At 49.2% G+C, this 25,635-nt stretch overlaps 1 protein-coding gene across 2 annotated transcripts in view; it reads right to left on the bottom strand.

The window, feature by feature from the left end:
* St3gal2 (ST3 beta-galactoside alpha-2,3-sialyltransferase 2) overlaps positions 1–24,480 on the bottom strand; it is a 48,130-nt gene extending 23,650 nt beyond the window's left edge. The window contains exons 1-2 of one of the 2 annotated variants that reach the window (XM_032888223.1): positions 24,309–24,480; positions 7,351–7,461 (exon numbers count right to left, since the gene is read on the bottom strand). The gene's annotated coding sequence lies outside the window, so the exon portion shown is untranslated. The remainder of the gene's footprint in view (positions 1–7,350; positions 7,462–24,308) is intronic. The other variant, XM_032888224.1, reaches the window with a different exon arrangement.
* Between the last annotated feature and the right edge of the window lie 1,155 nt (positions 24,481–25,635).

Here is a 25,635-nt window from a genome sequence, read left to right as displayed (position 1 = left end):
GGTGCAGTAGCAAATACTTGTAATCCCAGGGCTGGGGAAGGCAGATCCCAGAGCCTCTTAGGGTATGAGAGACCCTGTCTCAAAAGCAAAGGTTCCTGAAGACCACTCCCTGGGATTCTCTCTGATCCCCACACATCTTCCCATCTCCTCTCCTCCTCCTCACTCCCCACCCCCGAGTGTGTACTTGGCATCTGTGGCAGCAGACACTACTGATTCCCCATTAACAGTGCCTCTCTGCCTTTCCCACCAACAGAATACTGACCTGTTAGGAAGTTAAGACCTAGACCCGAGAAATGAAGCAAGACTGACCAAAGCCAACCGTAGCCAGTCTCTTTCTTTAAACAAGGCATTGGTATAAACGTAGCCCAGTATCACTTGAAGAATGAAGGAGCTATCTCTTAGGGCTGACTGAACTCTGGTCCTCTGTGAGAAAAGTACACTCTGAATCATGTGTGAGCCATCTCTTCGGCCCCCACAAGAATCTCTCTCAGGCATGCTGGTGATGGTACGATCGCCTTCTTGCCTTTATTTACTTAGGGTAGGAGGCAGGGTCTTTCTATGTATCCTCCTGTTCCGTCTCCGAGAGCTAACACTACAGGCACTCACACCTGGACCTGCTGCTCTCCTTAAGCATGTTAAAAATCGAGATTGGGCCTCAGAAGACGAGCAAAGGGCTTGAGAATAGCCAAACGGGCTTTTCTTCAAGAGCATCCATATAGCCAATAACATACTCACTGGCCAGGCAAAAGGCTAGAATCACGTGCTATGGAAGTACAGAGGCTGCTCTAGGCCATGAGGTGTTTTTATTTTTTATGTTTTGGCACGGGGTGGGGGTGTTTCAAAACAAGGTTTCTCTGCGTAACTCTGGCTGTCCTGAAACTCACCCTGTAGACCAGCTGGCCTCACACTCACAGAGATCCACCTGCTCTGTCTTTCGAGTGCTGGGACTAAAGGCCACCTCACCTGGCTGTCAGTGAGTTCTTATCTTGTTCAGGTCTTATCTGAAAGATCCCATTTGTCCTGGCAGCACAGCCTGCCCCTGTCTGCTGTGAACTGGACTAAAGGAGATGAACAGGAGAGCGGTGTTAACTGGTGCTTGTCAGCTCGCCCCGGAACGTGTCAGTCGGCTTCCTCCAGCGTTGGCTAGACTTCTATCAATCTTGTTAGAGATGGGTTGATAGTCCTTCCCAAGAGACAGGTATTGGCAGGGATGCCAGTTCCCTGATATGAATAGTCTATCCAATGCATCCCGTCAAGACGGTACTGTAAATCTATACTCTAAACACAGGAGTCATACATAAAGGATAAAATTCTAAAACCAGTAACCCAACCGCACCCCACCCTCAGACCCTCACAGCCACAACCACAACCACTAAGCGTGGGTAAGAACTGACCAGAAACACGGAGGACAAAGCAGGGTTGAAGCTCACAGGTCTGCTGGCCTGAGCCTGGAAACAGAAACTTGGGCATCTATACAAACTCAGGGCCTGGGAAAGCAAACTGAAGGGAAGTTGCTACTTGCTAGGAATGGTGGCACACGCCTTTAATCCCAGCGCTTGAGGCAGAGACAGGCGGATCTCCGAGTTCAGGCCAGCCTGGTCTACAGAGTGACTTCCAACCAGGGAAACCCTGTCTCAGGGAAAAAATAAAAGAGGAGAGAGAGAGAGAGAGAGAGAGAGAGAGAGAGAGAGAGAGAGAGAGAGAGATCTGTCGAGGAAGATACAGATTACCAGTGCTAACAGTTAGTAGAGAAATAGACGCACTGGGCTGATCAGACGGCGCGGTCGGTAAAGGTGTTTGCTGCCAAGTCTGACAGCCTGAAGTAGACTCCCAGAGAACCTGCATGGTGGAAGGAGAGAACCAGCTCCCAAAAGTTGGACTCTGATCTCTACACATCTACTGTGACGTGCCTGACCTCTCCCTCCAATAAATAAATGTAAAACATTTCGAGGTACGCAAGGTGCCATGTCACCGCCCCACCTCTTTGAGAGACTGATGTGAGGGAACGGACAGTTCCCAGGCATCTGAGGCTGTCTTGGGCAATTCAGGGAGAAAGGGTTTGGGGACAGAGAGAGAGAGACTGAGATTTTTATAATGATCATGTAACTAGAGTTGTGGCTGGGGTGGTGTCTTGGTGGCAGGAGACCTACTTAGTGTGCCTGACCCCCTGGTTTCAGTCCTGAGCCTGTGTAGCCATAGACTTGAGAATGAGACAATGAGAAGCATGGAGACAAAAATTAGGTTCATGGTGCAGCACTATGTAGCAATATGTACCCTGTATCTTTCTTCTCTGAAAAAACAGCAACAACAACACCACACACACACACACACACACCCCACCCAACAGGCACACATACAATTTTTGTTTTGTTTGTTTTTTAAAAATGATTATTTATTATGTATACAGTGTTCTGCCTGCATGTGTGCATAAAAGTCAGAAGAGGGCACCAGATCCCATTACAGATGGTTGTGAGCCACCATGTGGTTGCTGGGAATTGAACTCAGGACCTTTGGGAGAACCACCAATGCTCTTAACCTGTGAGCCATCTCTCCAGCCCCTCGTTTTGTTTGTTAGAGACAGGGTTTCTTTGTGTAACAGATCCCTGGTTGTCCTGGATTTGCTTTGTGGACCTGGAATTCCCTGAGATCTGCCTGCCTCTGCCTCCTGAGCGCTGGAATTAAAGGTGTGTGCCACCATGCCTGGCTAGGTAAGTCTTTTTTTAACAGGGGAGAAGCGCTTGTTTTCCTTACTTTGGTGATCAGATTATTGAAACAAGGCACTCCAAGGGGTTGGAATTACCTCTGCCCCCACCCCCACCACCAAGAAGCTCCTACAGGGAGAAAGAAGACTTCAAGCTAGCCAGAGCAGACACCTGTCTCCCAGAAAGAGATGCCCCGCCATGCTCACAGCTTGTCAGACCACGTGGCTGGAGCGACCACTCAGACAGTGACAGGCAGGGTCACTTGACTGGGTTTCTCAGCTGTGCATCCTAACTCCGGCCCTCTACGCACATGTAAACTCACAACAGGAACTAAGACAAACTTGGGGGAAGAGGTCACTGGATCTCTTTGTCTTCTTCCCAGGACGGACACATTGAATAAATCTCCTCTTCCTGCTTTTAACTGGCTAAAAGGATGCCAGGCTGAGCCTGCCAGGTGCGGGTGCCGACCCCACCCAGCTCCGGGGACACTGCCTTTGTTTATGTTACTTCCATTTGTTACCGCTGACCACTCCTGACTTCCAAGAAACCATAAACATAGTCTCTTTCCTTCTGCTCTTTACCAAGTCTCTCCACGCATTCTGAAGGGCCTGGCCTCGGTTCTTTTTATTTCTGTGCACCATGTCCTTTCCAGGCCAAGAGCCTGCATGCCTGACTGTCTCTGTGTCTACATACTTGAGACTTTACTCATCACCTTCTGCACAAGGCCAAGGTCACACTCCTGGTCATAAACAGCAACCAGAGACCTCAAAACCAGGCTTGTGTCCAATCAGACCTTACCCTCTTGGGATATGAACTCATTTGAATCACAAGAGGTCTCTAGCCCACATTTATGGAGTCTAAACCAGAACTACAAAAGAAAGTAAAAAAGAAGGAAATACCTCTCTTACTTAAAATATAAAATCTACAGCCTGAACTGTAGTCAGTCCCAGCCTAGTCTGGGCTACAGTAAGACTCCACCTCAAAATTAAATATATTAACTTAAAGGCATAGTAACTGTGCTTCCTAATCCATCATCTCTTCCTGCTCTCTGACCCAAAATAGTCTTCTATAGAATGGGCGATAAGGGGGCCAGAGAGAGAGGTAACTGGTTAAGAGCACTGGTTGCTCCCCCAGAGCACTTAGGTTCGGTTACCAATACCCAGCTCCTTAACTCCAGCTCACAGCCCTCCTTAACTCCAGCTCACAGCCCTCCTTAACTCCAGTTCCGGGGATCTGATGGTCTCAGCACAGCTCCCATGTGGTACAGAGACAGACACACAGGCAAAATACCCATTCAGATAAAAATGTTAGAATGGGCATCAGTAAACGTTTGCCCAACTATCATCTTTGTATGAATAACCTTAAGCTACAAGAATCAGAAGAACATTGACTATGAAAAGAGTTTTGAAACCTTATTCGGAGACAGGGTTTCATGTACCCCAGGCTCCTGAATTCTTCAGCCTCTGGCCTCTACTTCCCAAGTGCTGGGACTATGAGAAGGGTTAAGATACCTGGTGTTTATGTATGCTAAACAAGTCCCCTATCAACTAAGACACCTCAATTACACCCCATTTTTAGTTGTTGAAACAAAGTCTCACGTTGGCCTAGAACTCACTGTGTAGCTGAGGAGAGCCCTGAAACCTCGGAATCACAGGCATGTGCCGGCAGGTCCGTCTGAAGTATCTTTGTAAGTATGAAGATAAGGGATAATTACATTCTGCCTCACACTCGTTGGTCCCCAGGATACAGAAGGGTTTTCTCTAATTTTTTAAAATCACTTGTATTAGGGAGCTACACATGCTAGTCAAGTACTGTACACTTAGCTATTACCACCAGCACCAGCCCTTTCCTGTATGCTTATAAAACAATTAAGACTAAGTTGGGAATGCCTCAAACTCAGGTTCTGCCCCAGTCTCTTAAGGAGCTGGCAGTAAAGACACTCCTCTACCCACTTAAGCTCAAAGCCTCCCAAAATAAGTAAGTACTTGGCAACATTTGAATTCACATTCTGACATTGCCACTGGTCCCCAATTTAACCATTTGACTTCTCTGATCTAGACCCTTGTCTGTAAGGTGAGACTCATCCTTTCAAAGGGTGTCCTGAAAACATTAGAAGCAAAAGGCTCCCTGTACACCAACTGACATCCTGGGTGGGGCAAACTGAGGACCACAGTTCACTTAGCTTCCCTTCAATTTGGGCAATTCCTAGCCTACAGCCCCACAACCCTGGAGAGCATCCTGAGGCATTAGCCCTGCACATAACCCCCTACTTGATCCCATGCCAGGTCAGTCAGCTTTCCAACCCTGAGAACAATCTCCCCCAAGAGGCAAGCAGTCTTGCTTCCCAGCCCCCTCTCTGACCAATCACAGGCACTATTACGCCACATGGTGATAGGTACTGGCTTCCAGGAACACAGAGATCTCAGAGGCAGACATGACGTGGTTGGCCCTTACTCCTACAAATGTGTGCTCACTGTGGGGCAGTTTATCAGCTCTCAGTCCAGCTGCCACAGAGATTCTACAAAGATCTCCGAGACCCACCCTGAAACTGTAGCCCTCTAGCCCTTAAGCCAACAGGAGGATCCTAGGAAAGCCAGAGGGTCCCCATGGAGGTCTTAGACATGAGGAGCAAAGGATGAACAGAAACCCTAAAGGCAGAAGGGAAGGTGAGCAATCACTTGAGACAGGGCACATTCAGGGTATGGCTGTAGACTGAAAGAGAGAAATCCAAGGGTCTCTGGAGGGTTTAGGGGTGGAAATTAGGGTGAAGAAATGTTGGCTGAAGGAAAGCCAGACAGGGGCTCACATGGCCCAGACTCGAGGTTTTCATCTGCTACCTGAACTCTCCGAATACCTTCAATGAACAGTAACACCCAGCCGTAGCCTCTTCAAGATGAAAACTAGGCCCCTTTCTGGTTTTCACTTTAGATGGGATTTGAAGCACTAGGTGGATGCCACAGCTGTTGGCTCATGTCATGACTGATCCAAAGCCCGAGGAAGAGCCACAGAAAAGCTCCAGGGTCCTCGTCCTCCTGCTTCCCCTGCATCCCGAGGCTACTCTGACTCACAGGAAAAAGAAGCAGAGCGTGAGGTCATTCGACAAGTATTTATTGGGTTCCACACGAAGACTGGCAGCCAGCCTTCTCTAGCATGTCCCTCCCTGTTAAGCTGTATCACTAGTCCCACCACCAAGCTTCCAGGCTCCTCTCTAACAGCACGGTCAGCTTCCTTGGACTTCATGGAGCTGGTGAGACATCCCCACGCCTTATCCCAGACAAACGAACATGTGTGGGACACTAACGCTGAGGGCAGAGCCAAGGCTTCATGAAGAAGTGAGGTACTTGTTTGGGGTAAAGGGCCAGGCTTTATCCCTGTCAGGGTAGCAACTAGTCAGTCCGATGCTCCTCAACCCCTCCCTTCCCAAACACAGATTCTTTCTCCTGGTTTTGGAAGACTAAAAGACGGGTCAAAGAAAGAGTTGGGTGTGGTGATATAAGCCCCAAATCCCAGTGCGGAGGAACTAGAGGCAAGAGGATTGTTGGCAGGCACGGGTGATGTGGTAAGGCCCTTTGCATAGAGACAGACACACAGAGAATGAAACCTGATCCCATTCCAACACTCGCTCTGGGAGAAAGGGGACCAAGGCAAGCAGACAGGTTGTCTCTCAGCTGGTTACCTGGCTACTCTCCAGCCCATGGGCCCACAGGTCAGGAATCAGATGGTCACAGGCCTCGCCACGCCACAATTCTCAGCAAGGACATGCAGCCAAGGAAGGGGAGCCAGCAGTTAGGGCCACAGGGCAATTGTTCTCCTAAATTAACCAATGCAGCCTTGTGGTGGGACAGGAAGAGCTCTCCCTGGATTTCAAATTTTCCTTCAAACCAATAAAAATTATAAATATTCTTTACGATTTACCATTGGTAAATATTTGACTTGTCCACCTGTTTTATACGCCTGTATAGAGATTCATAAAAGCATATCAAGTGAATTGGGATTGTGAGCAAAATGAGTTTTAGGAGACCTGTTCTGGGGCTGGAGAAATGGCTCTGGGGTTAAGAGCACTGACTGCTCTTGCAGGGGGACCAAGTTCGGTCCCCAATACCTACGTAGAAGCTCATGACCTTCTGTAACTCCACTTCTGGGGCAGTCAATGTCCTCTTCCAGCCTCCTTGAGCACTGTAGGCCCATGGTCCACTTACATACATGCAGACAAAACATTCATACACAGAAAATAAATAAAACCTTGGAGCAGGAGCAGCTGCAGCCGAGCCTGGTGGCACATCACCAGGAGGCAGACCCCTGGGAGTTCAAAACCACTCTGGCTATATAGCATGTTCCAGGCTAGCCAAAGTGACATGGTAAGATCTTGTAAGCCCTGCCTCAGACTTTCAAGTGCTAGATTACAAATGTGTGTATCAGGCTGGAGAGGTGGCTCAGCGGTTAAGAGCACTGACTGCTCTTCCAGAGGTCCTGAGTTCAAATCCCAGCAACCACATGGTGGCTCACAGCCATCTGTAATGAGGTCTGATGCCCTCTTCTGATGTGTCTGAAGACAGTGACGGTGTACTTATATGTAATAAGTAAATAAATCTATACACAATATTTAATCTCTCCCGTCTTAAAAAAAAAAAATCCATCCTGTCCTTACATTCTCTGGATTTCTTGTGATTCTGTATGAACACATAGCTTGTAGAGGGTACCAGGCTCTGGAAACATGTCTGACTCTTGGGCCCCATCCAATCAAAGGCAGGAAACAGCACTGTAGGATGGAAACTTAGCTTTGTGGTCAAGCTCCTATCTGCTTCCTTCATCAAGACCATATGACTGCCAAGTACTCTTCCCCCACCCCCCCAATCTAAAAAAATCCTCGGCTAACCCACCCACCCACCAAGCCAACTTCTTATCAGTTTCTATTCTTGTGGACCAGTGGGAGGAAGGAACTGGTGGACAGACTGCCGCAGTTCCTGCCAACATCGGTTGCTGAAGAACCACGGCAGCTTGTGGGATCATCCAGGGCTCGAGCACTGTGTCAAGAGCAGGTATAGCGAAGGCTTACTCAGCAGAAGACACTGCCAAAAGGCACAGCCATGTAAATGCCAGTCCCCTGGCAAACCAAGGAAGGAGGCACCCACACACACAAAGCAAACGAGCCCTGGGTGGGGAAGGGGGGATGTAGAGTAGAAGCAAATGTTATCGGAGGGATGGGTGACTGAGACAGGAGACAGACCGGCACCAGGCCAGAGGATGAGGCCAACAGGCATGCTGAGGTATGCTGGCCCTAGAGGTGGCTGTCTCCAGGCAGTGACAAATCCAAACAGGGTCCAAATCCTTGGAACAGACTGGTGACTTGTACTCCGTGGGCCAGGCTGCTGTATTCTCTGAACACCCTATCTTTAGCTGTCTTTTGTTCTCCTTTTATATTTAGTAAAGACTTTGGAAAAGGTCAGCCTGTGGCAGTTAGCCTAATAAAAACTCAAAGATGTCTGCACCCATGCTAGGACCAGAAGCTTTAGGAGAAGCAATGTCAACCCCAATCCCCAGGCCCTGCTTTACATCCATGCCTCTCCGGAGTGGAGGCAGAAAGCAACTCAGTGAAAGGAATGAAAGAGATAGAGTTGGGGCCCTTGCTCAGCCACCATTTTGCCAGCAGAGACCTTCAACACTTTCTTGAGCTAGGATGCGGTAACACATGCCTGTAATCTCCATGCCTTAGAGAGATCACTGAAAATCCAAGGCCAGCAGGCACTACACAGCAAGATCCTGCTTAGAAAGAGAGCCGGGAGCTGAAGAGATGGCTCAGTGGCCCTCTTCTGGTGTGTCTGAAGATGCTACAGTGTACTTATATATAATAAATAAATCTCTAAAAAAGAGCCAGAAATGGAGACAGAGACAGAGAGAGAGACAGAGAGAGAGATCGCGCGCGCAGGAGAACATAGACTTTTCCTACAGGCAGCCATGTGGTATGTTCTAGAACCACCCTGCAAGGGGCTCTCCAAAGCCCCATGCCCTGTGCCCAGATTTTCCATTCATCCCCAGATGGCAGAGTTGGGGCAGAGGCCCAGCTCGAACTTTTCCTCTTTTCCTCTTCTGACAGTCCTCCTCTTCACTGAGGAGCTGATGATATGCTGTGATCTGTCCCACAAGGCTCCCAGTTGCTAAGTTATCACTTTCACACTTCTGGAAAGTGGCAGCATCAGCTGCTATGAGGAGACACAAAAGGGACCTTCTCCTTGCTTCAGGCCCTCACCTCCAGGTGAGAAAATCCAGGTTTCGGGAAGAAAGGGGTCCTCCCGGTCTCCACTGCCCATCCACAAGGACCACCCCCATTCCTGGATCTGTCCTAAGTTCTGAGCTCCTGACCAAAATGATACCCATGATGACAGGCATGAACGCTGACAACTGGTGTGGACTGGGGACACGGACTTCAGCCCATTGACAATGGCACCCGGAAAACAGACTTTATCATCTAGACTATGACAAGGATTTCCAACATCAGAGACCCCAGGCACAGCTGACCTGGGAGCAGCACAGAGTCGGGTCCAGCGAGTGTCATTGAGTCCTGGAGTGTTATCACCCCAACACTTGTGTGTGAGCGTGCGAAAGGGTGACAGTGGGTGTCCACCTCTACTGCTCTCTAACATATTTTACAACAGGGTCTCTCACTGACACCCCCATCACATACCAACTAACTGACTGGGAACCAGCAGGCTCCGAGGATCCCCCTGCCTCACGAACACACCACGATCCACACGCTGAAGTTATAGAGGGTGTGCAACTACTCCTGGCTTTTAAAAAACAGCAGGGTGCCAGGATCCTAACTCAGATGGTCGGGCAGGCACTTTTCCAACAGAGCTCCCTCCCAAGCCCAGGACAGACAGTAGAAACAAAAGACCTCACAGTTGCAATCCCTGCTCTTGTTACACACAAGGGTCAGGAGTTCAAGGTCACCCTCAACTCCAGAGTTAGCTTGAAACTGACTTAAGCTACATAAGGCCCCATCTCAAAAAAAAAAAAAAAAAAAAAAAAAAGCAAGCAAACAAAAAAGACCTCCCTTCCAGCCTCAGGGGCTGCCTCTGCTACTCAGCTGTGTGTCTTCAGGTAAATCGCACCTTTCTGATTTAGCCTCAGGGCCTCCATCTGTGTGGTGAGCTTGACAATGCCTGTTGTCCTCCCTCTGCTAATCTCACAAACTCCTATCAAAGATTAAATATGTAATGGTCGTGAACTTTGGAGGAAGCACAGGCAGAAAGAGATTCTGCACGTCAGCCTAAGGTGACAGGGGGATTGAGCCAGGCCAGGCCCTGGGCACAAAGCTAGCGGGCAGATAGAATGCACCTGCAGTTGTGGCAGACTGCGCAGGCGGGAAGAACTGGCTGGCTGCAAACATCTGAAGAGAAGGAAAGATTCCTGCCAGGGAAATGGGTATGATGAAGAAGGAATTCAGATCAAAACTCAGTAAAGCTAACCTCACTGTTTAAGAAGGAGGGGCCGGTGAGAACTGCCCCAGAGCTCCCGGGTCCTGTCCTCCAGCACTGTGTTAATATAAAATTTCATGTCCTCAAATAGACCAAAGTCCTTCACGGGAATGTTCTCTCTGAGCCTGAAGTCCAGGCGCAGCAACCCGGCTAAGGCAAGAAGCCTATTCAGGATTGAACTTGAGGTCTCCTCTTGCCAAGCCTGAAGCTCAAAACCTAGGGCACACTGCTGAGATCTCAGAATTTCCTGGCCGAGGCAAGCTAGTTCAAAATCTCTCAAATTGGAAAAGACAGAGAACTGAGGCTCGGGGGGGGGGGTTGTCTCTGCTCAAATCTATCTCACTGTCCTGGATGTTCTATTTCAAAGACACCAGAGGGGCACAACAGTCCCCAGTAGGAAATCCCCAGAAAATTCTAGAAAGTACGATATCCCTACAGCCACATCCTGATAGGCCTTGCAATAAACAAAGAGATAGGGGGGAATTGGGACAGGGAGCTGGCCTCAGGGTAGAATACAGGCAGAGCTGGCCCAAATCCTATTTCCTGGGACCTGCTTGAAGCCCTCATCAGCAAAGGTCACTTCTCAGACACCAGCCACCAGCCACCAGCCACCAGCCACCAAACACTATGCTGGGGCTCAGGAGGAAGGAGCCATTTGCTATAACTGGCCTATGTTAGTGAAGCTTCTTGTAGTGCGTGAAAAGAATGACTCTTTCTGAATGAGCATCAGGACAGGGAAGTGGATCCTCCCTAAAAATTGCCACTGGATACTGAACCCCTAAAGCTACACTGGTTCTTATCTTCATTCTTCACCTACTTGGGGCTTTGTTTTAACAAAGTCCGCCGTTCATTTTCAACAAAATCTCACCCTGGCTGGCCTTTAAACTCCCAATCCTCCTGCCTCTGCCTCTTTCCAAGTGCCCAGATCACAGAAGTGTGCCACCAGGCCCTGCTAACATTTGGTTATTTTGAGAGGTTCTTGCTACATAGTTGAGATTGACCTGAACTCCTATATAGTCTAGGCTGGCCTTGAATACATGATCTTCTAGATTTATCTTCTGAGTCCTGTGATTATAGATGTGTCCTTGTTAGCATTCTATTATTATTGTTGTTATCATTGTTGTTTTGGTGTTTGAAGACTGGTTTCTCTACGTAGCCCTGGATGTCCTGGAACTCACTCTGTAGACCAGGCTGGCTTTGATCTCAGAGATCCCCCTGCCTCTGCCTCCCAAGTGCTGGGATTACAGGTGTGCACCACCAATGCCCCACACCAACATTCAATTTTAAGATGATAAACTAATAAATCTACTGTGATTACTGATGTAAAAGTTCACAAAACTGTCATCAGGACTCCGTGGCCCCAAAGGCACATGGGACACTTTAATATACAACGTCTTCATAATGAGCAGCTTTCCTTTAGAGACTCATCTCTCTTCACATTACTCTGTCATTCAACCCAGCCAGGCCTAGCCAATAAAAGCACCAAATGCGCTCAGCCCAGGACTTGGCTAGGCCAGGACTGAGCACGAGTCTCAGTTTAGGATTCTCTCTAGCAAGCCCAGGAAGGATGCTGGGAGGGTGGGGCCAATCATAAGGAATGTGAACCAACAGTTCCCCTTTAATCAAAGGGCATTTTAAAGTGGGTTCTCTCTTCTTCTTGAGACAGTCTCATGTATCCCAGGTTGTTCTCAAACTGATTCTGTGACTGAATAAGGCCTTGAACAGCTAATGCTTCTGCCTCCAGCTCCCCAGTGCTGGGATTACACTTGTGTGCCATCATGTCTGGGTAAGTGAGGTGAATTTTTGTTTTGGACAAGGTCTATTATGTAATTATGTAGCGCTGGCTATCTTGGAACTCGAGATGTAGATCAAGCTGGCCTGGAACTCACAGGGATCTACCTGTCTCTGCCTCCCGAGTGCTGGGATCAAAAGCATGCATCGCCACTCCTGGCAAGGCAGATTTTATTTATCTCTTTATTTATTTATCTATTTATTCAATGTACATGAGTGCTCTATCTGCATGTACACTTGTGTGCCAGAAGAGGGCATCAGATCCCATTTTAAATTGTTGTGAGCCATCTTATGCTTGCTGGGAATTGAACTCAGGACCTCTGGAAGAGCAGCCAGTGCTCTTAACCACTGAGCCATCTCGCCAGCCTCAGTAAGGCAGATTTTTATAACTAAAGTCCGACTGATGCAGTGTCATACACATGCACAATCATTTTCCATTTCTTAAGCAATTTTAGAAAGCCCCTTAATTGTATCACTTGCTACCATACCTAAAAACAATGTCCTGAACTTGTACTTAAATACCATGTGCTTCCTAGGTCAGCCCAGCCCAGAGGCTCACAAGAGCAGCAATGGTCTGGGAGCTGATGTTCTAGGATTCCTGGTAATATCTTGGTTCTGGCCAGGACCAAAGTCCTTTTCCAACCAGGGCCACTACTCAAACCTACACTCCTTAAAGCTGGCTGTGGTATGTATGGCCTTCTAGACAGGCCTGGGATCATTAGTACCCCCTGCCAGAAGCCCCCAACCACAGGGAAAACTCAATAGGAAAAAATGTGTTTGTTTGTGTCCCCTCCCCTCTTCTGGAGACTGAAATCAAGTTGGCCTTCCCCCTTTCTTCCAGGAATTGAACGTAAGACCCTGAGTACATAAGGCAGGAGTTTTTATCATCAGGCCACATCCCCCGTACCCATGCCCTTTAATATCTAGCCATGTCGTAATATCCTAAACCAGATGATACCCACCCCACCCAGGAACAGCCACACCCCCGAATGCTCCAGAGCAAAGGTGGGACTCCACAAACATCTGCCAGTCCTCATCGGGTCTGCCCAGCTGAACAGCAGAGCCCTTAAAACCAAAACCAAACCAAGCCAAGCCACCTGTAATCAAAAACACTTGGGAGGCAGAGGACAGAAGAGCACAAGGACATTGTCATTCAAGGACAATCTTGTCCAAAGTTAGAAAGGCCGGACCAGCCTTTTACATCGAAGCAAAACCAGTGGGTAAAGGTAATTATCACTCCAGCTTGACAACCTGAATTCCATCCCTGGAACCCATGTAAATATGGAAGGAGAGTACTGTCCACAAAAGTGTCCTCCAACTGTCACACGCAAGCTGTGGTTTGACCCCCACCCTCCATCATACCTGTACCTCAAAATGATAACAACAGATTAAGACAAAACAGGCACCAAGCACTGTAAAGCGAGGCCGGTAGATGTGGGAGTTGCTGTACAGGCTGACCCCTCTCCTAAGGTGGCTTCAAACTTCTAGATCAAGATCAGAACTCAGAGAGTCACCCCACAGTGAAGACCTCAGTTGACCCCAGATGGGAAAGGAAGCTAGCAGCCAGGCAGGGAAACCCAGCTGGGCTGAAGCCAGAGGAGCCGCACAATAGACTGTCAGGAACTGCTGGGCTGCCCAGAGCGGGCAGCTGTCTTCGTGTAAAAACCAAGGGATCTGTTCTTCTTCCTTATCACGCTGACCCCCTAGCAAGCTGCCAAGCTGCAGAGAACAAGCCCTCCCACACGTTCAGGCAGACACAATCCTCTGTGACCAGCCCAGCACAAAAACTTACCTCCCCTCCTTGGCGGGGTGGGGCACGGAGGGCCTGTCTGGCCGGACCCTTTAGTTCTCTGTCCCACCTCCTTGGATAAAGACCCAAGAATGCTGTGCTTCCCTGTGTTTTTGTGTTCGGACTTTACATCTTTATATAGCCCTTCCTCTCACACCTTCCTCCTCTACTGAGATCCTAGCGGTGCCCAGGCCAGGCAGGTTCTCAAATACTGGCAGACATTGTACCTGCTGTGATCCATCTGTGATCCCACCTCCCACATGGGCTTAAGGAAAACCTGGCCAGAGCAGAGTCCAGTGTAAAGAAGAACAGAGAAGCCCCGTGCTGGTGGTGGCCATGCCTTTAATCCCAGCACTGGGGAGGCAGACGTAGGCAGATCTCTGAGTTCAAGGCCAGCCTGGTCTACAGAGCAAATTCCAGGGCTACGCAGAGAAACCCTGTCTTGAGAAACAATCACAACAACAGAAAACTTGAAAGGAATAAACAAGACGTATGAATTAGCTTCCAGCACGTATGGGTGGCCAGCCTAAGAAAGGGATGAACCTTTCTACCCAAACCCCAGACTACAGTAGGGACTGACAACGGGGCAGCAGCTCCTCCAGCTTTAGGAGTCTGCGTGCTCTGCAGAAGCCAGAACTGCCTGTTTGCTGCGTACTGCATCCACGAAGGTTAAGAGGAAGGTCAAACCAACTTGCAGACGTCTGGTCACCCAGTGCATTCTGGGCTCCCACTCTACCCTCCTACTCCGAATGTTCCTTCTCTGTTGGCTTGACCAGATGGCTTGAGAGTGAACTTCTCAGAAGCCCTCTGAAATCTTTATTTACACGTGAATTCTGAATTCCACGGGGGAACAGTGATTTGCTTTGGGTCACAAAACACTGTAGAGAATTAACGGTATTTAAACAAAACTCAACCCTGAAGTAAAAAGTTTTGCTGTGCTGAAATTGAACTTCCTCTTTGCAATATCCCAAGTCTCCAGGGGAAGGCTGAAGGCTGCAGTTGGCTTTTCTCTGCTCTACATAAGATCAGGGATAGATAAGAGTTGCCAGATAGATTGTGGTGGAGCACACCTTTAATTCAGCCCTTGGGAAGCAGAGGCAAGTGGATTTCTGAGTTTAAGGCCAGCCTGGTCTACAGAGGGATTTCTAGGACAGCCAGGGCTACGCAGAGAAACTCTTATCTTGAGAAACAAAACAAAACAAAACAAACAAACAAACAAAAACCCCACAAAAAAAAAAAAAAAAAAAAAAGGGAAAAACCTGCCAAGACTACAGTATGGGTTGGAAGAGTCATCTCTCAGAATGTAGATGGCCGAGTGTCCCCTATGTATGCCACAGGGTTTCCTACTTGAGATCAGAACTCACATTCATCCAAGAGGTTTTCCCATATGGCCTCATGGTCAAGTATGTCTTGCTTTTCAGAGGCTGAATGACGTAGCTTCATCAAATGCCTACAACTCCAGCCTTGAGCTGACCCCCCTTGACAGAAACTATTTATCAGTAGCCTGAGAAATAGCTCCTTACTCTAAAACAGTGCCCACCATTCTTACCCTCTTCAGTTTTCTGAGTCTAAACTCATGTCTGGGGCTTGAGAAATGGCTCCACCATTGCAAGCCATTGCTACTCTTAAAGAGAACTGGAATTTGTTCTCAGCACCCACACTGGGCAGCTCATAATCGCCTGGAACCCCAGCTCCTGGGGAACTGACCTCTGGCTTCTGCAGGCAAGCAGATGGGTGGGCAGACAGACAGACAGACACGCACGTGCGCACGCGCGCGCACACACACACACACACACACACACACACACGCACGCACGCACGCACAAATAAATATTTAGAATAATTTCCCCACCCCCTAGCACCCAGGGCATTCCCCTAAGTAATACTGAAGAACAAGCCAGAAGCTAACACAGGCACAGGTCCATGGGAACATCAGTCCCTTTGGGGAAGGGAAAAACAGAGATGGCCAGCTACAGAAAACCCCGTGGGCCTTTAAAGAACAAGAGAGCTGAACACAAAGTACCTCCCAGGCCTCCCTCACCACATCCCCTTGAGCTACTATCTGTTCTGGACTCAGTATAGGCTCCTGGAAACTTTAATTTCCTCCTGGCATTTTATCTCCCAGTCACCATGTACCGCAACAGCTGGTACTGGGCCTTTAATTGAATATGGGTGGGAATGGGGGTCAGAGACAAGAGACCCCAGCAGTCTACTAGTCTACTTTTGCAGGATTTCTTTCGAAAGCAAAGGAAGCCTATGGAAAGAAGCAGGAGGGAGCAGGGTTGGGGAGGCACTGTGGGGGAGGGGCTAGGCTAGTGGGGAGGCAGGAGCAAGGAGGTCCTCCCGTCTCACCCCTTCAACTCTCTTACCTGGATCACTCCCACAATCCCCCTTTCTCCCCCTCTTCCCTTCCAGCACCATCACCTACACACTCCCCTTAACCACAGAAACAAATAACTTGTTGATTTTTCCTGCCAGAGCAGTTCCCTCTAGACCAATTAGCTGTTTGTATTTGTTGCTGATTTCCCTCATCTGAAGGCCGCTGACCTGCTAAGACTGAGGGGCTGGGGCCTCTCCACAGGGCTGGGACTCCTCCGACACCTCAAAGATTCACAGCAAGAGAGGTTGAGCAGTGAGGGTTGCTCCTCGGGGGGGGGGGTCCCCAGGTTATGTCCTGTGAGCCTCACAATGCTGCTCTTTCAGAAGAAGCCTATGCCTGAGGACAGCCTCAGCCCTAACCACATAGCAGAAAGTGGGCTTATGTAGCTGTCTGGCATAGCCTCATTCTGATCCCAATCAAAAGAGAAGGGAAGAAAAAAGAGAAAAGAAAATGCTGCTGGACAGGGTGGCATAGAAGACAGACACACAGGGACCATGAGTTTGAAGCCAGTCTGGGTTACACAGCACATTGAGATGAGACGAGTCCTGTCTTAAAACAAAACAAGGGGTTGGGGATTTAGCTCAGTGGTAGAGCGCTTGCCTAGCAAGCACAAGGCCCTGGGTTCAGTCCCCAGCTCCGAAAAAAAGAAAAGAAAAACAAAACAAAACAGAACAAAACAAAACAGAACAAAACAAAACAAAACAAAACAAAACAAAAGGATGCCAGTGGACTCAGTTCGTACTCCAAGCCACAGGAGAAACCAAGGCCTGCTGGGTAAAGAACACCACAGAGGCAGAACATCTACCTTCTTCCAACACCTCAGCAAGAATAACCCTTCTCATGACACGCTGCCTGAAGGAAAATGCCAGGCTGAGGAGGACCCCTTAAGATTTTCAACATCTTCTTTGTTCGTGTGTGTGTGTGTGTGTGTGTGTGTGTGTGTGTGTGTGTGTGTGTGTTGTAGACAGGGTTTCTTTGTGTAGCCCTGGCTATCCTGGAGCTCACTCTGAAGACCAGGATGAACCTCAAAACTCTTTGTGCCTCTGCCTCCCAGGTGCTGGGATGAAGGACGTGTGCCACCACCTCCTGGCTGCTTTTCAGTATCTTATACCAGAATGATGTGTGCTACGTTAATATGGATATTGTACAAATAAAAGGTTAGCATCCATGGGCTGGAGATACGGCTCGTGATTAAGAAACGCCTGGTTTTACCGAAGAAGCAAGTTCCCTTTCCAGAACCCACACTAAGCAGCTTAGAACTGACTGACCCCTGTGGGCATTGGCACCTGTGTGGGCATACCCACGTGCGGACGCACAAGCACAAGCAGACACACAATTAAGAACAAGAAGACACATCTTTAAACAATTTTAGGGACCACATCAAAAGAAGCAAAAATTACATTCCCCTTCTTGTTTTCGCTTCTCCCTTCCCCCGACTTCCTCTCTCAATTCCACACGAAAAGTCAAGGAGATATCACAGAGATCTGAATTGACAAAAACAACCCCACTTTACTCCAGGAAGACAACCTTCTGCTCCGGTACGTTCTTCAGCGTGCCACTAGAGTGGACCCCGTTCCCACCCTGCTGCTCTGTCCCACAAGAGGAACTTCCCCAGGGCTTAGCTAGAAATCCAGAGTGGCTCCGAGCCCAGCTGTGCCCTAGAGCCCTAGACGAGGTCTGTGATGGCAACACGAACGCTCGATTGACAATATGTTGTAATTACAATAATGATTTATAAATAAGCAGCAAGAAGTACTTGAGAACGGCTGGCCAGGGACCCAGGCAGCTGTCCCTTGGTGAGCCCTGCGTGGTGAAGGAAGAGAGTGCATTCTGCAGCCGAGGCTGAGATTTCTTTCCTCCTTGAGAAACACTACTTGAAGAATTCGACCCTACTAGTTAAGAAAGACTTATTAACACACACTCTGAGCAAAGAGCAAGAAAATACAAGTCCCCAGAGAAATGGGCCAGGCCCTTTAGCTGCTAAGGTATGCAGGAACAGGGGGTGGACAGAGAGGCTGATGGGAAGGGAGGCTGGGGTACAGAAACTCAGAGAAGCAGAGGGGGGGTGGGGAGGACCATCCTAGCTAGGCTTAAGGAGAGGAGGTGAGAAATTCAAGTGCTGGTTAGAAAGCCTCAGCGCTCTCAGGTTACTATGCGGCTTGTAGGCACCCAACCTCAGGCGGCCGGATCAGGAGTGAAAACACTGAGGGAGATGCTAGGTACACTGCTTGTTGGCAGTCACACTCAGCTTCTACAGAACAGCCCGCATTATCCCCTGCAAACCGCCCTCTTGGGTGGTCCCGTTCAGCTAAAAGAGCCAACCTCAGGCGTCAAAAATGTCAGACTCCAGGGAGTATTTTTCCAGAAGACGATACTGACTTTTCTCAACCCCTCCTGGTCACCCCTTTTCCGTCCCTACTGCCAAGCCCAGCCTTCATAACATCCTCCTCAGGCACTATCTTGCTCTCTGTATCATCCCTCTCCTCCTTGTCCCCTGATGACCCAGTCAGACCAGGTTGCCTATCAGGCTGCCCTTGGAAGGCTCACAAACCTGTCACGATAAACCCCTTGCCACTTGCCAATTCGAGTCCTTCCTGGCACTTTTTGGGTCAGTCTCTTAGAGCATCTCAGTATCTATTTCCCCCGATCTCTAAAAAGAGAGTCTGGAGGGGCTGCCCCTCCTGCCCTCAGACCTGCCCCCACCACTGGGAAGCGTATGGCCCAGACTGGGATGGGAATCTGGGCCCAGATTCTGGATTCCTAGAGACCGGCACTGCGCTCATGATGTTCCTGTTATAACCCCTCTGAGACCCTGAAGGGGATGTCCCAAATCAGGAGTCTAACTGCCACCTCACAGCCGTCCAGGAGAGCCCTTTCTTATCAAAAGAATACTCTGAAGTGAAGCTCTCAGAAGCAACATTTCTTACTGGCTTTCTCTTTTGTTCTCATTTCTTTTTTTTTTTTTTTTTTGGTTCTTTTTTTTGGAGCTGGGGACCGAACCCAGGGCCTTGAGCTTGCTAGGCAAGCGCTCTACCACTGAGCTAAATCCCCAACCCCTTGTTCTCATTTTTTTTTTTTTTTCCTGGAGCTGAGAACCAAACCCAGGGCCTTGCGCTTACTAGGCAAGTGTTCTACCACTGAGCTAAATCCCCAACCCCTGTTCTCATTTCTTTGCCCTTCTTTTTCCCTTCAAAAACAGTCAAAGAAACTTGGTCTCTTTCCCCAAGGCAAACTGTGGGGACTAGAACCCCAAGAAACGAATGAACAACAACAAATTAGGACTTTTTTTTTTTTTTTTTTTTTCTAAAGTAACCTTTTTCTGGTCCACCTTTTTTCATAGCAACATACATATCCATAAAGAAAGTCCTCTGCCCTATGTCCACCCCCACCCCCCCAAAAAAAGGATTGCTATCACAGGGTAAGCAAAGCGGCTGACAAGCATTAGGTCAGCTTTTGGGTTTTTTGTTTTGTTTGTTTTTTTTTTTAAATAATTTATGTTTTATTTTATGTGCATTTCGTGTATGGTCTGTGTGAAGGGAGAAATCAGATCTACTGGAACCTAAGTCACAGACAGTTGTAAGGTGCCCTGTGAGTGTTGGGAATTGAACCTGGGTCCTATGGAAGAACAACCGATGCTCTTAACCACTGAACCATCTCTCCAGCTCCAAGCCAGCCTGGTTTTTTTTTTTTGGTTCAATCTTACTTCTACACAGCTGTCTATGCTTCCTCGAGCCAAGCATAAAAATTGGATAGTTCACCTGGGTCTTCAAGGCATGTATAAAACTATGATTAAATTAAAACAAATTTGCTATGTATACTTTGCTCTTGTTAACTTTTGTTGTTTTGGTCTTGAGACACAGCCCAGACTGACCCTGAATGTGGGACCCTCCTGCTTTCTGTGCACACATGCACTACCATGCCTGTTTTTATGAATTCATCTATATGAATGCATGTGTGTACACATGTGTCAGTGTGTGTAGAGCATCTGCCTCCTTTGGGCAGGTCTCTTATTGGCCTGGAGCTCACCCATTAGACTGGACTGGCCGGCCAGTGAGCCTCAGGAATCCTCTTGCATCTGCACTTCCTGCACTGGGATGACCAGTATGCAGCGCTACGCCTGACATTTCTTTCTTTTCTTTTTTTTATTGTTTTATTATTTTTATTTATTTATATGCGTACACTGTAGCTGCCTTTAGACACACCAGAAGGGGGCATCAGATCCCATTACTGATGGTTGGGAGCCACCATGTGGTTGCTGGGATTTGAACTCAGGTGCTCTGGAAGCGCAGTCAGTGCTCTTAACCACTGAGCCATCTCACCAGCCCCTCTGACAGTTCTTTATGCGGGTGCTAGGACTTTAACTCAGGTCCTCCGCAGGGCAAGCTCTTCATAACTCACAGTCTTTCCCCGGGCCTGGATGTTTTGCTTTAAATTTCACGTATGAAATACCGGCACCAATGCCAACCTTGCAGCACTGCCAGGAGGATGCCCCGACATCCTGAGGCATCCACTGCAGTGCTGGGCCAGCAGTGAGCACGCAGTGAGTCTGCGACTGGAGCTGTTAGAAGGACTGCTTTAAGACCGGCTGAAATCAGGAGTCCTTTTGCCCCTCACTAACCCTACCTGGATCTTTCTCTGCCTGTATACATTTTCCCTATAGATCTCTATCTACGTCTCATTGACCTGTAAAGAGACAGAAAACATTTGCAAAACACCTTGAGACTCCTCTGGCTTGTCTAAATTCCAGATTCCTGGGCACCTTGTCCAGTGTGTAGCCATAACAGGACTTCACCTGGTGGGCACTCTCTAATCCTCTCAAGTCTGGAAAATCTACATGGAACAGACAAGGCCTGTCTAAGTTCCTGCTCTACTGTATACGGGCGGCCACCCTTTTCCAAAGTCCTGGTTCCTAAACATCCTGTTTGGTCATGAGGTCTTTTTTCCAAGAACAATGGGACTGTGGTTATAGTGGGACTGACAGCTCACTCCCTCCCCCAACCCCCCCCAAGTCAGGCCTTTCACTTAGCCTAGCCCTGGGCAGCGCCAGAATGAAAGAACAAGGCTAACAGGCACAGCTGCCACACAAGGCTTGGTGGGGGAAATAAGGTAGAAGTCTTTCTTAAGACTTTCCATCTGTCTGGATTAGCTAACCATGCAACGATAATAAAGGCTCAAGACAGTGTCTTTCAAATGCTAGCCCCGGGCTAGAGAGATGGCTCAGTGATTAAGAGGACTGACTGCGCTTCCGGAGGTCCTGAGTTCAAATCCCAGCAACCACATGGTGGCTCACAACCACCTGTAATGGGGGAATCCAATGCCCTCTTCTGGAGTATGTGTGCCTTAACCAACTCTCCAGGTGATTTCCAGACCTGGAAAATACAAAGAATCCAACCCTAGACCTTAATCATAAGCCTCCGTACTTGAGGCACAGTGGTACAAATCTGGAACCTCCAGTCAGCAGACAGAAACAGGAAATTGAAAATGAAAATTCCAAGCTGCATCGTAAGACTACACGGTAGGTTCCGGGACAACCAGGGCTAACCAGTAAGATACCACTTCAGAAATGGAGATGTATTTAAAGAATTTCCACACGATCAAGTGCGCGGCTCAGCATTAGAGTGCACACCTGCAATGCCAGAACTCCTGCCGCAGAGGCAAGAGAATCAGGTGTTCAAGTCCACCTTCAGCCAGGCATCCAATCTGAAGACAGCCTCAATGCAGGTTAAGTCCTTGTATCCAAAAACAAAACGAAATGCAAATACATAAAACCAATTACAAAGCAAACAAAACATCCTACAGAATAACCAGGGAATCCATTTCCCACCCTCCTCCTCACACAGTATTTCCTAGTCACCTTCTGCTGGAGAGATGTCTCAGATGGCACTTGCTGCTCTTGCAGAAGACCAACATTAGCTCCCAGCACCCACAGCAGGTGTCTTACAACCACCGGAAACTCCAGTTCCTAGGCGTGTGACACCCTCTTCTGGCACCCACACGCATATGCTCAGACACACACAAAAATGATTCGAGCCTTTGAGAAAAGAACTCACCCTAAGGAAGGAGCCAAGATGCCTTACTTCACCCACGCCCTGAACAAGACAAAGAATCCATGCCCTGAAACCAGGCTTAAGGAGAGAACTCAAATGGGGAGACACATAATGAGGGCATATGATACATACATGTTCATGCACTGACTTGTATGTGGAGGAGTCAGTTCTCTCCTTCCAATTTATTTGGATTCCAGGGATTGAACTCGGGTCCCCAGTCTTGTTTGGCAGGTACATCTATAGGCCCCTTTTTGGGGTTTCTGAAACAAGTTCTCATTGCATAGCCTAGGATCCCTTGAAATGGCAATCCTCTTGTTATCCTGAATGCTGGCATATCAGAGGTGGCCACCCTGCCTGACTCAGGATGACTCTTATGAGCTTCAAAACTAGTTCTATCATTTGGGCTCTCAAAGTGTCTAGGGCTTATCAGCATGCCACAGAACTCTACAGTGGTCTGTGGGGGCACCGACACTCCCACGGGCCCCTAGCAAGCTTGCAGAGTGTGCACATTTAGATATAAACATTCACACAGACAGTTGGCCCCCTGGCCTCCCTTCTCCATTCTCAAGTTACAAGGTTAAAAGCATCCCATTCACAGCCAAGGGGGGCAGGGAGCATGGGAAGGACCACGTGGGAGCAGAGAACCATCTGGTTCAGATCAAGACTGCTCACTCTGGACCCTTACACACTTCTGAAGAATCTCCTCCCTCCCTGATGGTTCACAGGTTCCCCTCTCTCCCTTCCCCTCTGAGAGACTGGAGATGCGGGAAGAAAAGTGTGACCCAAGGGAAAATCGGCTGAAGGAAGAGGACAGAAAACAAACAAACAAACAAACAAACAAACAAACAAACACTGAATCACACAAGCAAATCTATGTACCCTCCCTCCCTCTTCAACTCAGCCGCATCAGAACTAAACTAGAGATCACCGCCTACAAGCACAGTGCCTTCCTCCACAAAGTGCTAGGAGCACTCATCAGGCATCCCTCTCAGAAGGGGCAACCCCCTCCAAAGTTAGCAGCAGAAGCCAGATTAGCTTAGAAAGGTGACCAGAGTCCTCCAATGCCACCATCTCCATAAAGGTAAATGGTCCCTTCCAACCTAGACTTCTGAGACCACCAAGCATGAGGAAGGGATGGCCAGTTTCTAGACATTTGTAGACGGGGTAGAGTATGGGTTACTGACTAGGAATGGCTACTTCCCGGGGGCCCCAGGGTTTCCTGAATTCTTCTTAGTGTAACAGATGGAAAACAAGAAGCAAAATGGGAGGAGAAGGATGCTCTTTGCAAGAGAGAAACAGAAAGGCTAACTTGAACCAGCAGCAAAAGGACCGAGACTCCTCTCCAGGCAGAAAGCTAAGCAAAGCTATGCAAAGCAGGGACAACAGAAGTAGTGGAAGAACTAAACAAGGGGACACCTATAGGAGCCCAGGCCGGAGTTGTATATGGGGCTGGGAAGTTTGATTCAGTCACGGCATGACTGGAGGTAAGTAACGTGTCTTACATGGCAAACGATGGAAGGAACAGGAGGGACAAGGGACGGTGCTCAGGCCAGGCTCCAGAGAGGGCTGGCAAGTTTTTTGTTGGTTCATGCCTCAGTTTCTCCAAAGGAGTAAGGGGGTCAAGCTGTCAGGTCTTATTAGAGAAAACTAGGCCACAGAGCATAGCTAGGGGTCAGTGCCAGGTAGGGGAAAGGCCGAAGGGTAGAGGAAAGAAGTGAGGATGGTGCAGACAGCTTGTGACCAAGAGAAGTGGGGCAGGGGATTCTGGATGGAGCAGGTTCCCAAGCGCCAGGGGCTAGAGGTACCAACACCTGAGGTGTGGAAGTGTGGACGAGGACTGAGAACTCAAGGGCTGAGGCTGGGGGCTGCCAGCAAGGAGTGTCACAGGAGCGCCTGAAAGGCTGGGAGCGGCTAGCTGTGCAGAAGCAGAAGGCGGGGATCCGGATAGAGGCCAAGGCAATCGGACCCCCGCCCACACGGCGCCCAGACCCGAGGGAAGTTGTTGGGCTGGACCCGCTGGATCTGGGCCTCTGGGCCAAGCCCGCTGCCCGCACAGAAAAGGGTAGGGGCAGCACGGGGCCCAAGGAGCCCCGCATCCCGCCCTCTCTCATCCCGCCCGCGCACCTCAGTCTGCGCTGGGCGCCGCGCGGGCCATGCTTGCCGCTCCTGCCGCCGCCTCCGCCCGTGCAGAAAGCTGCCGCCGCCGCCACCGCCGCCGCCGCCGCCTCCCGCGCCCGGACCCGTTAGCTTCTCGGCTCTCCTGTCCGCCTGCCTCAGGCCAGTCCCGCCCTTGCCTGGCCCTGCCCTCCCGGAGCGCCGCGGCTGCAGCTCAGCCCGGCCCCTCCCCCCACCCCTGCCCAGCTAAAGGGAAGGGTGGGGGAAGGGGGCGGGTGCCCCCTCCCCATTCACATCCTCCGGGGCTCTCCCCTCCCTCCTGTTCCCCCCCTCGCCCAGGCATGCTGGGATATGTAGTCCGGTCTGGCAGGACCCGCCAGCAGCTCTCTCCATTAGGGACTATTGCTCCCAGAAAGCAATGCATTCCCATATCTGAGATCATGGTCTTTGTAGTTCTGCCCGGATTTTGGGGGTTAAGGCGCAGCACTAAGGGGCGTCTTCTTCAGTTTCCCAGACACGCGACTCCGGGCTGCTGAAGCCTAGTAAGGTGCGGTCTGTGGTACCCCAGCCGGGCTTTGGTACCTGGTTCATCAAAAGATGCGAGTAAGATGAGGATGCCTCTCACACAGGGCTGTGATCAACTGTGGCCAAGCCCAGCTCAAGGGAACTGTTTGTACTTGCTCTTGCCAAGAGCCACGACCTGAGCCAGCTGGGTTCATGCCCTGGCCCTGCAAGCTGCAGCTGCAGTGAGGCCGCTAGGTCCAGGCTGTTGAAAAGAGGGGCACCAGCAGCGATGTGGACATGGGTTTGCTCCTATGAGACTGCACATCTCGAATTTTGAAGTGTCTTTCTTGTGGGCACCCTACAACCCTTATCCATTAGAGCATCTCCTGACTTCAGACTAATGACTCTTAGATACCTTTAGGTTCCTATTCTCTAGGGTAACATGTACACATTTAAAATATTCATCCACAGCAGTGTTAGCCAGTCCTTTCCTCAACTTTCAAACCTAGCTCCGAACCATTAGGAAGTTCCTAACTGATGACACATCCACTCTCCAAACGTCTCTGACTGGCCAATGATCCTCAAACGACTTCTGGTTCATTTGCTCTTGAACCCTAGAATCTTTTTTTTTTTTTAAGATTTATTTTTATTTATACGAGTACACTGTCACTGTCTTCAGAACACACCAGAAGAGTGCATTGGATCCCATTACAGATGGTTGTGAGCCACCATGTGGTTGCCAGGAATTGAACTCAGGACCTCTGGAAGAGACAGTTTTCTTAACCGCTGAGCCATCTCTTCAGCCCGGGACCCTAGAATCTTAAGTCTGTGT

This window comes from Rattus rattus, chromosome 17, assembly GCF_011064425.1.
Source record: "Rattus rattus isolate New Zealand chromosome 17, Rrattus_CSIRO_v1, whole genome shotgun sequence".
NCBI classification, from domain to species: domain Eukaryota; kingdom Metazoa; phylum Chordata; class Mammalia; order Rodentia; family Muridae; genus Rattus; species Rattus rattus.
The sequence above is the reverse complement of the archived record's forward strand: the minus strand, read 5'-3'. Positions and strand labels throughout refer to the sequence as shown.